This window comes from Etheostoma spectabile, unplaced genomic scaffold, assembly GCF_008692095.1.
Source record: "Etheostoma spectabile isolate EspeVRDwgs_2016 unplaced genomic scaffold, UIUC_Espe_1.0 scaffold273, whole genome shotgun sequence".
In the NCBI taxonomy this organism is placed as follows: Eukaryota; Metazoa; Chordata; class Actinopteri; order Perciformes; family Percidae; genus Etheostoma; species Etheostoma spectabile.
The window spans coordinates 2169528-2179424 of NW_022605577.1; the positions used below are offsets into that span (position 1 = coordinate 2169528).

Here is a 9897-nt window from a genome sequence, read left to right on the forward strand (position 1 = left end):
TGTGTGTGTGTGTGTGTGTGTGTGTGCGCATCTGAAAGGATTAACGACTTGAGTGTTAGGTTGGATTCTCGCATGCAGTGTGTGCGTTAGTCTTTACACATGTTACTAATTTACAGAAGATGTGACCTCGCAGATGTTTTATCACTTTGAACGCGTGTGAGTTTATTATAAAGTTGTGCAAGATCAATAGAATAGTCTCAATTAATCACATGGACGCACCATGATTAATGTTTAAATTTGCACTCTATTTCAAAGGCAGTATCTTTAATATTCAAAGTATGTGTAAACTGGCCAGTTTGCATAGAATGTAGTACACAACATTGGTTTATCTAACCATACTCGGTCACTATAAACCAGTTATATCTGACAGAAATCGTGTCATATACAGTAAGTGTCCTTAACGTATTGACCTTTTAATATCATATTTACCACAGATATTATTTAACGGCACTAAACCTGCCCACCAAAGTCTATCTATATCAATACATAAACACTAATTCTGCATCTGTCAAGGTAAATATGTCGTCTCACTGACAGAAGACATTCACCTTCACCGGACCCACACAGATAAACATACTGAACCAACAGGATGTTGGTTTTTATTTACTGTTATTTATTATAGGCTGTCATGTAGCTGGACATTCTTGAGCTTTACCTGTACACTGTCACAGACAACTGATGGACAAATCTCTTCCCCATCAGAGCCCTGATGGTTAAAAGTTATACATATGTGGCTACTGTATAATACACATACAATTGGATAAAGTCTTGAACAACAGACAAGTTATCGTAGCAAAACTGTTCATGTAAAGTTAGTAACTTTCTGTCTGAACAGGTGAATAGGCCGCTGTTGCCCCAGATTTTGTATTTTAATTTATCATGTTTGATTTAGATTTGTCACAACTTTTTTGAAGACTAACTTAAAGCAACACTTGGGAACTTTTCCCACGTCGGTCCCCCTACAGGTTGGAAGTGGAAGTGTCCCATTATGTCTCAGTAGAACTCCAGATCCGCTACCCAATCTGGTAAACTAGCGTGGTGCGGTTATAGCCGAATGCACAAGTGCCGCTCACCCTGTCACGAGTTGATGACCCACTGAAACATTATTTTAAGGTAGAAAAAGATCTCTTGTGTTGCTTTAACGTTTCACCTTGCTGCAGAGACAGAACAATACATTGGAATATACAACATTTCAGACACGCACTCAAAAGAATCATCCAGTAAATATCCTAAAAATAGTGCTAATAACAAAAACATCACATGTAGAGAGGGACGATTAAACGATAGTCTAAAATGACAATAAGAGACTAAACAAAATACATTCTTCTAAAAGTTGAACATGCAGTATAACATATATATATTTGTTACTTTTTTAGTGTCTATAAGTTTGAGAAACTCGATGTTCCTTGACTTCACATAAGAAATTATATGTTGTCATGCTGTAATCGGCGTTGGAGTAATTACAAGCAATGCCTTCTTTTAATAAATGACTCACGGCAAAAATAAATGAATCTCACTAATAGTTGCATTGCTTTTGTGATTACTCCATAACATCAGCTAAGCTGCACCATAATTTATTTGCCAAATAACAATATAGAGTTAAAACTCATACATGCCCAGATCACCACTGGCTGTCACAGCCCAGTATTTATAATAATAATAATAATGATAATAATAATGATTATAAAGCTTTATTGCAGACACAGGTCCATATTACACATTATTCAGCATAAAAAGTATAAAAAGGAGAGTCATACATACATAATAATTCCATATTTGCCTATAGGGTATACAGGCTATTGCACCAAAGTGTATCTATAACAGCTTTTTCTTTTATTTAATTCAAAATTGACTCATAGAGGGAAAGTATGTCTATGCCTAGCTCTATGAGGGTTTTTAATCCCCCCATGGCCTTCGTCCCTGGTTTAAGGTCTTTGAAGCTACATATAGTTCTCAAAGCTAAGTGGTTTCTACTGCTTTAGAGAAAAAACGCTCCAAACTACCATTTCATTTAATGAAATTATATATTTTTGTACACTCATAACTCACTTTTATTTTTACTGGTAATCCTCGACTTCCCCAGGGTTCCCTACGGAGAGTTTTTCAAAGTGTGACTTTCCTTGGTTGTGGCTTGATTCAGACTTCCAGCTGCTGATCATCGTCAGACAGAAAGACCGAACACAGACAGACAGAGACACACAGACAGAGACAGAACACAGACAGACAGAGACACACAGACAGAGACACACAGACAGACCGAGACACACAGACAGAGACACAGAGACAGACAGAGACACACAGACAGACAGACAGACAGAGACACAGACAGACAGACAGAAACACACAGACAGAGACACACAGACAGAGACACACAGACAGACAGAGACACACAGACAGAGACACAGACAGACAGAGACACAGAGACAGACAGACAGAAACACACAGAGACACACAGACAGACAGAGACAGACAGACAGAGACACACAGACAGAGACACACAGACCGAGACAGAGAGACAGAACAGAGACGGACAGACAGAGACACACAGACACATAAAAAGACACACATACAGACAGAGACAGACAGACCGACAAGGACACACAGACAGACAGAAGCAGTCTTTCTTGTTATGAATTATGCGTTTGGCTCAAACATTTACGCTGACCTAAAGGTAATTTTACCACAGAATAACTGTGTGTGTCTTTATAAATCTAGTGCATGTAAAAAGTATTTCTATCAGAGGACAGATAAAAGCAGTCTTTCTTTACCTTAAACGTGTATACTTTCTCCATGCAGCAATATAATCCTCTTTTCTTCTGTTTGTTTCCGTGCATTCATACATTCATTATACGTGTTTGACTGTGCATCTGTTGGCATGTGTGAGCGTGGTCCTTAGGGGCAGCACTTTGTTACCCCTCTTAACATTTTCACACCTTGACCAGCTGAGGGAGCAGGAGCAACAGGGGAGAAGCCAAAGAGGGATCTTAAGTGGAATGGTTTGTTTCTATCACTTTTAGATGTGTAATGGAGGTTAGGAGGTCACTTACACTCTCTTACACACTTACACATCTTACTTGACTTAAAAAGGTTTCATGACCTCAACACAATGATACAACTTTGAAGGGCATCCTGCTGTTGGAGGTTCTTCCATGCAGGTTTCCTCAAAGGGAAAAATGCAACTTTTTTGCAACCTGAGTTTATTTTTAAAATGGACTTCAGGCTAGGGTCATGCTAAATTCCCCTGTTAGAGATTAAGTAAAGGGGGACTCTGGCAAGACAAGTGTAATGTGGCCCGCTGCGAGAGCATCCAAAAGCTTTCAAATTAAACAACATTTTAATGTTTGCTACAATATGGTTTAGGATATTTCTGGTACATAAACAACATGAAACCAACCAAGAAAACTTAGTACGTCTCTCCCGTCAACCTGCAGCTGTCCAGCTGGGAATGCGACAGTAGTATAAACAGCTTGAAACCACGTACTAAATGTGAATTGTCCAGTCCCTTGTATGCCTCCACAAACCACAGACTCCCAACAATCCAGGGACCAGATTTAATTTCCAGTCCTTCTTTTAGTCTACTTTGTTAACCATTGGCCCCAAGCTGGAGAAATAGATGACTCTTGGATGTTTCTGGACCCTTGGGTAAGAGCTGTCAGGCAGCCATCACCTGCCACCTAGTTCTGTCATAAAACACCCCACCCCCTGCCCCCCCCCCAAAAAAAACACACCCACTGAGACAAAAACTATTAGCACTTCTAACCACCTGCGGGCTCGCTTGCTTTTTCCTTCCTGTATCCTTCATTTTACTTCTCCTCCGGATTCTTGTTTCTTTATTCAGCTCACTGTCAACTAACCTCAATGGCCACAACCATCTGCTCAATCCTGTTATTTTGACTTATCTTTTTTTGCTTTTTTCCTGTGGTGGCTGGTGATTTTTTTTTTTTTTTCCTGGGTGGGACAGCAGGTACCTCTGCAGGGGCTTCTGCTTAGACACACAGATGTGGTGTTTGTGCAGCAAGAAGCCCATACTCTCAAAATGTCCATGATCTAGAAACACTGACTCCATTTAGTGTCTTACCCCTTTATTACACACCTGTACAGTCTAATCCAAAGCAATGCGAGAGCTCTGCAGTAAATGTGTTCTTGGCCGGGTGCATAGGTTTTTGTTGACACTGTAAGGGAAGAGATGTAACTGCATGGCTGTATAGTCATATTGTATTGGACTGCATTAAGGGTGTCCAGTATTTTAGACACCCCTGTTAAAATAGAAAAGGGGAACCCAATATTAGAATCACCTCAGGATATTGTCACTCTCTTTGCAGGCTACGTAGTGTTTTCTGCCCACATCAATAGGATAAGACTTTTAATTTGTTTCTACTTATTCATGGTCAGCGTATTCCCCCAAGTAGATGGCGGTTGGCACGCCCCCAGTTTGGAGAAGCACACAGGAGTCCTGACACGGAAGCAAAGCAACGTACTGCTAAAGACAAAAAACATATTTAAGACGTGTCAAAAATATATTATATCACTTCAAGTGCATGGTATATTGAGAATATTTTTGACTGCTTTAGCGTGCCGTCAAACGGCCATTTACGGAAATCTTCTTCAAAGCCATCAGATTCAAAAACAGTCATTTTATCTCGCTGAACACGGGAGTTGCTGTTCTACCACTGCCTAGATTGGTTAGTTTGTTTGGTAGTTACTAACCAGTTGAAAACACCAACGTCACACGATAAGAGCGACAGTACAGAATTTACCGTGTTCTGCGAGTTAGGTGTGTTCTGTCAAAGGAGTATGGTGGCATTAAAGAGAGCATAGATTTATACAAGGGAATTCCTTGGGGGCCCCTCAAAACCAGAGTTCTTCACCATTATGTTCTAAACTACAAATGCTGCTTACAGACCTTGGCAATGGCTAATGGTGCCACTATGCCCTCCAGATCTAAAGGCCTTCTAACATGTCGCTCTATTGAACTGAGACAAGGTCCTGAAAGTCTCTCCTAGAACAAGAGCTAGACGGACCCGCAATCCAGTTCCACTAGTTAGGTTAACTCACAAAAAAAGTGAAAGAATAACGCCATTAGTCCAACATTAATGCTAGCTAGCTAGCTCAAGTTACTTAAGTGTCTCCCCCATAGTTGAGGTTAAATGACAGCATTCAGACACTTACTGTTACACAACTTTATCTTAATTTACTTACCACTGTCTTGCTTTCTTCTCATTCTTATTGTTTTTTCTTTTTTTCACTCTCAGAAGGCTAACTCCTCCATTTTTATTTTTAATCATGCTTTGACGCAAATGACATGGGGCCCCTTCAGATGTCATTACAAAAAGTCGGGGAGTAAAGTTTGTCAGCCCTCAGGGGCCCCCTAATGGCAGATTCAGATAACAGATTCAGTTCCTCATTAGAAAGAGGTGTTTGGTGGTAAAGTGGTGAAAATATACTACCTATCGCGTACAATTAAACTGATATTGAGGTTTTTTACCACAGCAGTACAGTGCGTAGCTTCTGTGTCTGGTGTAGCACAAAATTCTGGACCCTGTAGAAAGGCATTTTCTTAGGCCCCTCCCCGCATCCACTATTCATTCTTTTTGGGCCCTCCTCGCATCAGGGCCCTGAGTACTCAGTCCCCTTCCCCCACCAGTCCGACGCCCCTACACTGACTATGGAAAGGTACCTCATACAACCCTACTTCAAAATATCCTACTATTCCCTAAGAACTGGCACCCAATTTTGTGTTCTGGGGACAGGCAGCTAGCAGAAAGAGAGATGTTTGCTGTATGTGAAACAAATGTAGCCTAAAACACGCGTGACATCGCTTAGAGAACCTTTACAATGAACATGCTAATGATTTACATTTGGTAAAAAGCCAGTCAAAGCTACTTTGGAAAACTAGGAGCAGACAGAAACTTTGGCGTGGCAAACTGTATCAGTTCTGAATCTGTCAGTGACGTCGGATTTAAAACAAGCCCCTCATGACTGGTCATTTAATTAACCTTGTCAAGCATATCTGCAGTAATCTCCCATCTAATTTCATCTGTTAATTTAAAACTGTTCTTAACGAGGCCAGCCCCCCAGCCAATCAAATGTCAGCTATAGCAGCATAAAGGACTTGATTAATTAGAGCTGTCAGGAAATGGCCAAATATGGACAAAGAGGTAGGCTAGATTTCCTTTTATTACTTTCCTGGGAGAGTTATTAATTCTCTGGGAATCACCTCAGTTAATAGGAGTGTGTGTGTGTGTGTGTGTGTGTGTGTGTGTGTGTGTGTGTGTGTGTGTGTGTGTGTGTGTGTGTGTGTGTGTGTGTGTGTGTCTGTGACGATGAATCAGGAAGAGAAGATGGGAGTGAAGGCTAAGGAGAGAGATAAAGTTAGAAATGAAGAGATAGAAACAAAGAGTCAAAAACAAGGGAGGAAGGAGAAAATATTCAGTTTATTCAGAATAATGAAATATGTCTCTTTCCAACTTTGTGGCAGCTTCATTTCCTGTTCGGCAGGAAATTGAGCCTTAGCATTTCCTGAAGTGATTCTCCATCTGACATTATATTAAATAATACTCAGTCTCTCCAGTGTGATTGTAATATCAAATTATATTGAAGATCTGCATAGGGCTCTCTTGTATATCACTGTAAACAGGTTAAATTGGGTTTTTCATCAATGAAGAATTTCTGATGAAACTTTTTCGGATCAGTTTTTCAAATTTAGCCACAATTTTTCCAGACAAATAAGATTGTGTTTGTATTGGACAGCTTATGACCCGGATCTGTTTTGGCCGGTTCTAAAGCACTGGTGCAGTGCCCGTTGAAATTGTGCCTGTTTGGAACGGACTGAATGCTTGGCCGTGTTGCTGCTTGGAGAATTCATCAAAACCAAATTGTAGCCCAAAACGACTTCCAGAAGGACCGCAAACCACTTCATGTGCAACTCTCATGTATACCCTACTACTTACTTACTGATTTACCTGACGGAGAATGTTGCAGATTCAGAATGTGATCACAAAATGTCACAATAACAGTGGATTAATCAGACGTCATGGCATAGCTACCCCCCCGGCCTGGTATGAGAGCTAAACAGCACATATCTCCGTTAATCAACCACCAGAACCGGACTCTACGTGTGTGCAGAGAGAGAGAGAGAGAGAGAGAGAGAGAGAGAGAGAGAGAGAGAGAGAGAGAGAGAGAGAGAGAGAGAGAGAGAGAGACGTTGTTGTCTTGTGTCGGTTCATTAAGGGGCAAGGTTACCTCCCCTTTCTCTGCTTCGCCCACCCAGAGAATTTGCCCGCCCCATGAGAGAGAGAGAGAGAGAGAGAGAGAGAGAGAGAGAGAGAGACATCATGTCTATCGAACAAAAGTGGTAGTTTTCTTTGCAAAAGAGCAAAGTGGCAGTTGGTCAGGACCACACGCCCAGCCTCCACCTTGCCCCCCCCCCTCCTCAAAAGCTACAGACTCAGACACATCTTAAGAAAAAAGCTCATTTTGGGGCTGGCTCTAGTGGCTGTAATTTTGCACCAAGGCTGAATTTTGAGAAAGAGACTTCAATACAGTATTAGGGACCACTAATCTACATCAGGGGTATTCAATTAAAATTCCAAGGTCCAGATGGAGAAGATTTCAAAAAGCAAAGGTCCACAACATCACAATGACTAACTTGCGTTATGATTCAGTACCCAGCCTAATAGTTGTATGAAATATGTAGTACTAGTCAACAAACTACTCAAAATAAGTACAATTCAATATATTTTAACAATATTTATCTCAGTTTATATATTGAACTGTAGGATCAATAATAAGTCCTCTAATAATACATTAAAAAAAATCATAATAAAAAGGCTCATTTAAAATAAATTATAAATACATCTCAAATAAAGTGCTGAATTTTATAAAATGAAATAAAAATATATCTTGAGTTTCCCTTTTACTCTTTAGTTAACTCCCTTTTACATCTTAAGTTTGAACAAATTTATAATCTCAACAGCTTTAACACGTCTTTTTCTCTTTCTTTCCCTTTTATATCCCACTTCCCAAATTTATTTTAATAATTTAATTTATTAAAACCTTATCCCAAAATCCAGGCAACTTTAAGGGAACATTCATTTGCACGTTGTTGAGCAGTGAATGAATGTGTTAGGATTCTGCTGGATCGATCTAATTGGGCTTTTAGATCGTTTATTTTCTGTGCCCTCAGTCCGGATGTCAGTGGGTATATTTGGTCAAAAGATTTGTGCTTTGTCTCATATAGTGGCGCTTCACATTGCTGCTTTTAATAATTGCAACAGTCTCTGAACATATGAGACATACCGGTTTTGAACTGCCCGTGGGAAGAATGAACATGTAAGAATCTGTCCATTCTTGATTGAAAGCTCTGTTTTCGCTGTCCACTTTTCTTTTTTTAGAGCACGCCATGTAATACATTGTCTCTTTTTCGTTTCGTCTCTCCCTGTGTGTATATCTCACTCTCGCTCGAGTTGCAGCGGTTATCGATATGCACAGATTTGATTGGCTTAATAGCGTCACATGACATACTTTACACGCATCTAGTGCTGAACCAGTACCATAATTACCAGAAAGGCTACGCAGGTTAAAATAGAAGCGCTCCGTCAAAAGTCAATAATTCTCAAAATGTATGGATTTTAGTCGCGGTCCGGACAGTTCGGCGGCTGGTCCGGATCCGGACCGCGGTCCGCCTATTAGTGACCTCTGGTCTACATAAAAGAGACTTCAGATACAGTATTAGGGGACCCTAAGGTCTATATAAAGAGACTCAGATACAGTATTAGGGGACCTCTAAGGTCTAAATAAAGAGACTTCAGATACAGTATTAGGTGCCCACTAGGTCTATATAAAAGAGACTTCAATACAGTATTAGGGGACCACTAAGGTCTATATAAAAGAGACTTCAGATACAGTATTAGGGGACCACTAAGGTCTATATAAAAGAGACTTCAGATACAGTATTAGGGGACCTCTAAGTCTAAATAAGAGACTTCAGATACAGTATTAGGGGACCACTAAGGTCTATATAAAGAGACTTCCAATCCAGTACTTAGGTGACCACTAAGGTCTATATAAAAGAAACTTCAAATACAGTATTAGGGGACCACTAAGGCCTATCTAAAAGCATCCAAAGAGCACCATGTCTTGGGACCTTTAAAAATTATTTTAACATTTTGTTGGGGATATTCCTTTATTGGGAACAATGAATAGACAGGAAAGTGGGAGAGGGATGGAGGACAACACGCAGCCAAGGGCCACAGGTCGGACCCGGGTCTTTGCAGGACTCAGCCTACATAGGGCAAACGCTCTTACTGGGTGAGCTAAAGGCCGCCCCATACACCTGATTCATATTAAATGATGCCTAATTTTTGAGTTAAAAGCCCCCAGACATTATTAATTGCATGACTAATATTTAAGATCAGAGGAAAGTATGATATGCATGATCACTGACGGTTTTCGTGAATGGAATTTCTTTTCTTTTTTTGGGGCAGTTTCATTGACAAAACCCCATATTTTTTATATAGAAACTTAAAATTAGAAAACGGGTCAAATTTGACCCAAGGACACCAGGATGGTTAATATTATGAAGATGTCAATGGCCCATGATTTTAAGTATGTATTTAACTGCATCTATAATATTTATGTCCCTGTGAATTATTTCCTTCAAGTGGACTTAAATGCATTTTTTAAAATGTGCACATGCATGAATATTTCAGTGTGTTAAAGGGAATTAAGAGGCTCAAATCTCACCAGGCCTGACCTGTCAAAGACGCCATGAAAAGGTTACTGATGTGTGCATGTCAGTGGTTTGTGGTTACTATCCCAACTGGCTGGTGGATTTATAGCGTAATGGGTTATCACACAGTCTGCTGACGATATTTCATGATATTAACTATGTACGCA

General features: G+C 40.1%; 1 protein-coding gene across 4 annotated transcripts in view; it reads left to right on the forward strand.

Annotated features, from left to right (window-relative positions):
• The window catches only part of il1rapl2 (interleukin 1 receptor accessory protein-like 2), a gene marked incomplete at its 5' end in the record, with an annotated part of 503103 nt that overhangs the window by 436254 nt on the left and 56952 nt on the right, over positions 1–9897 (forward strand).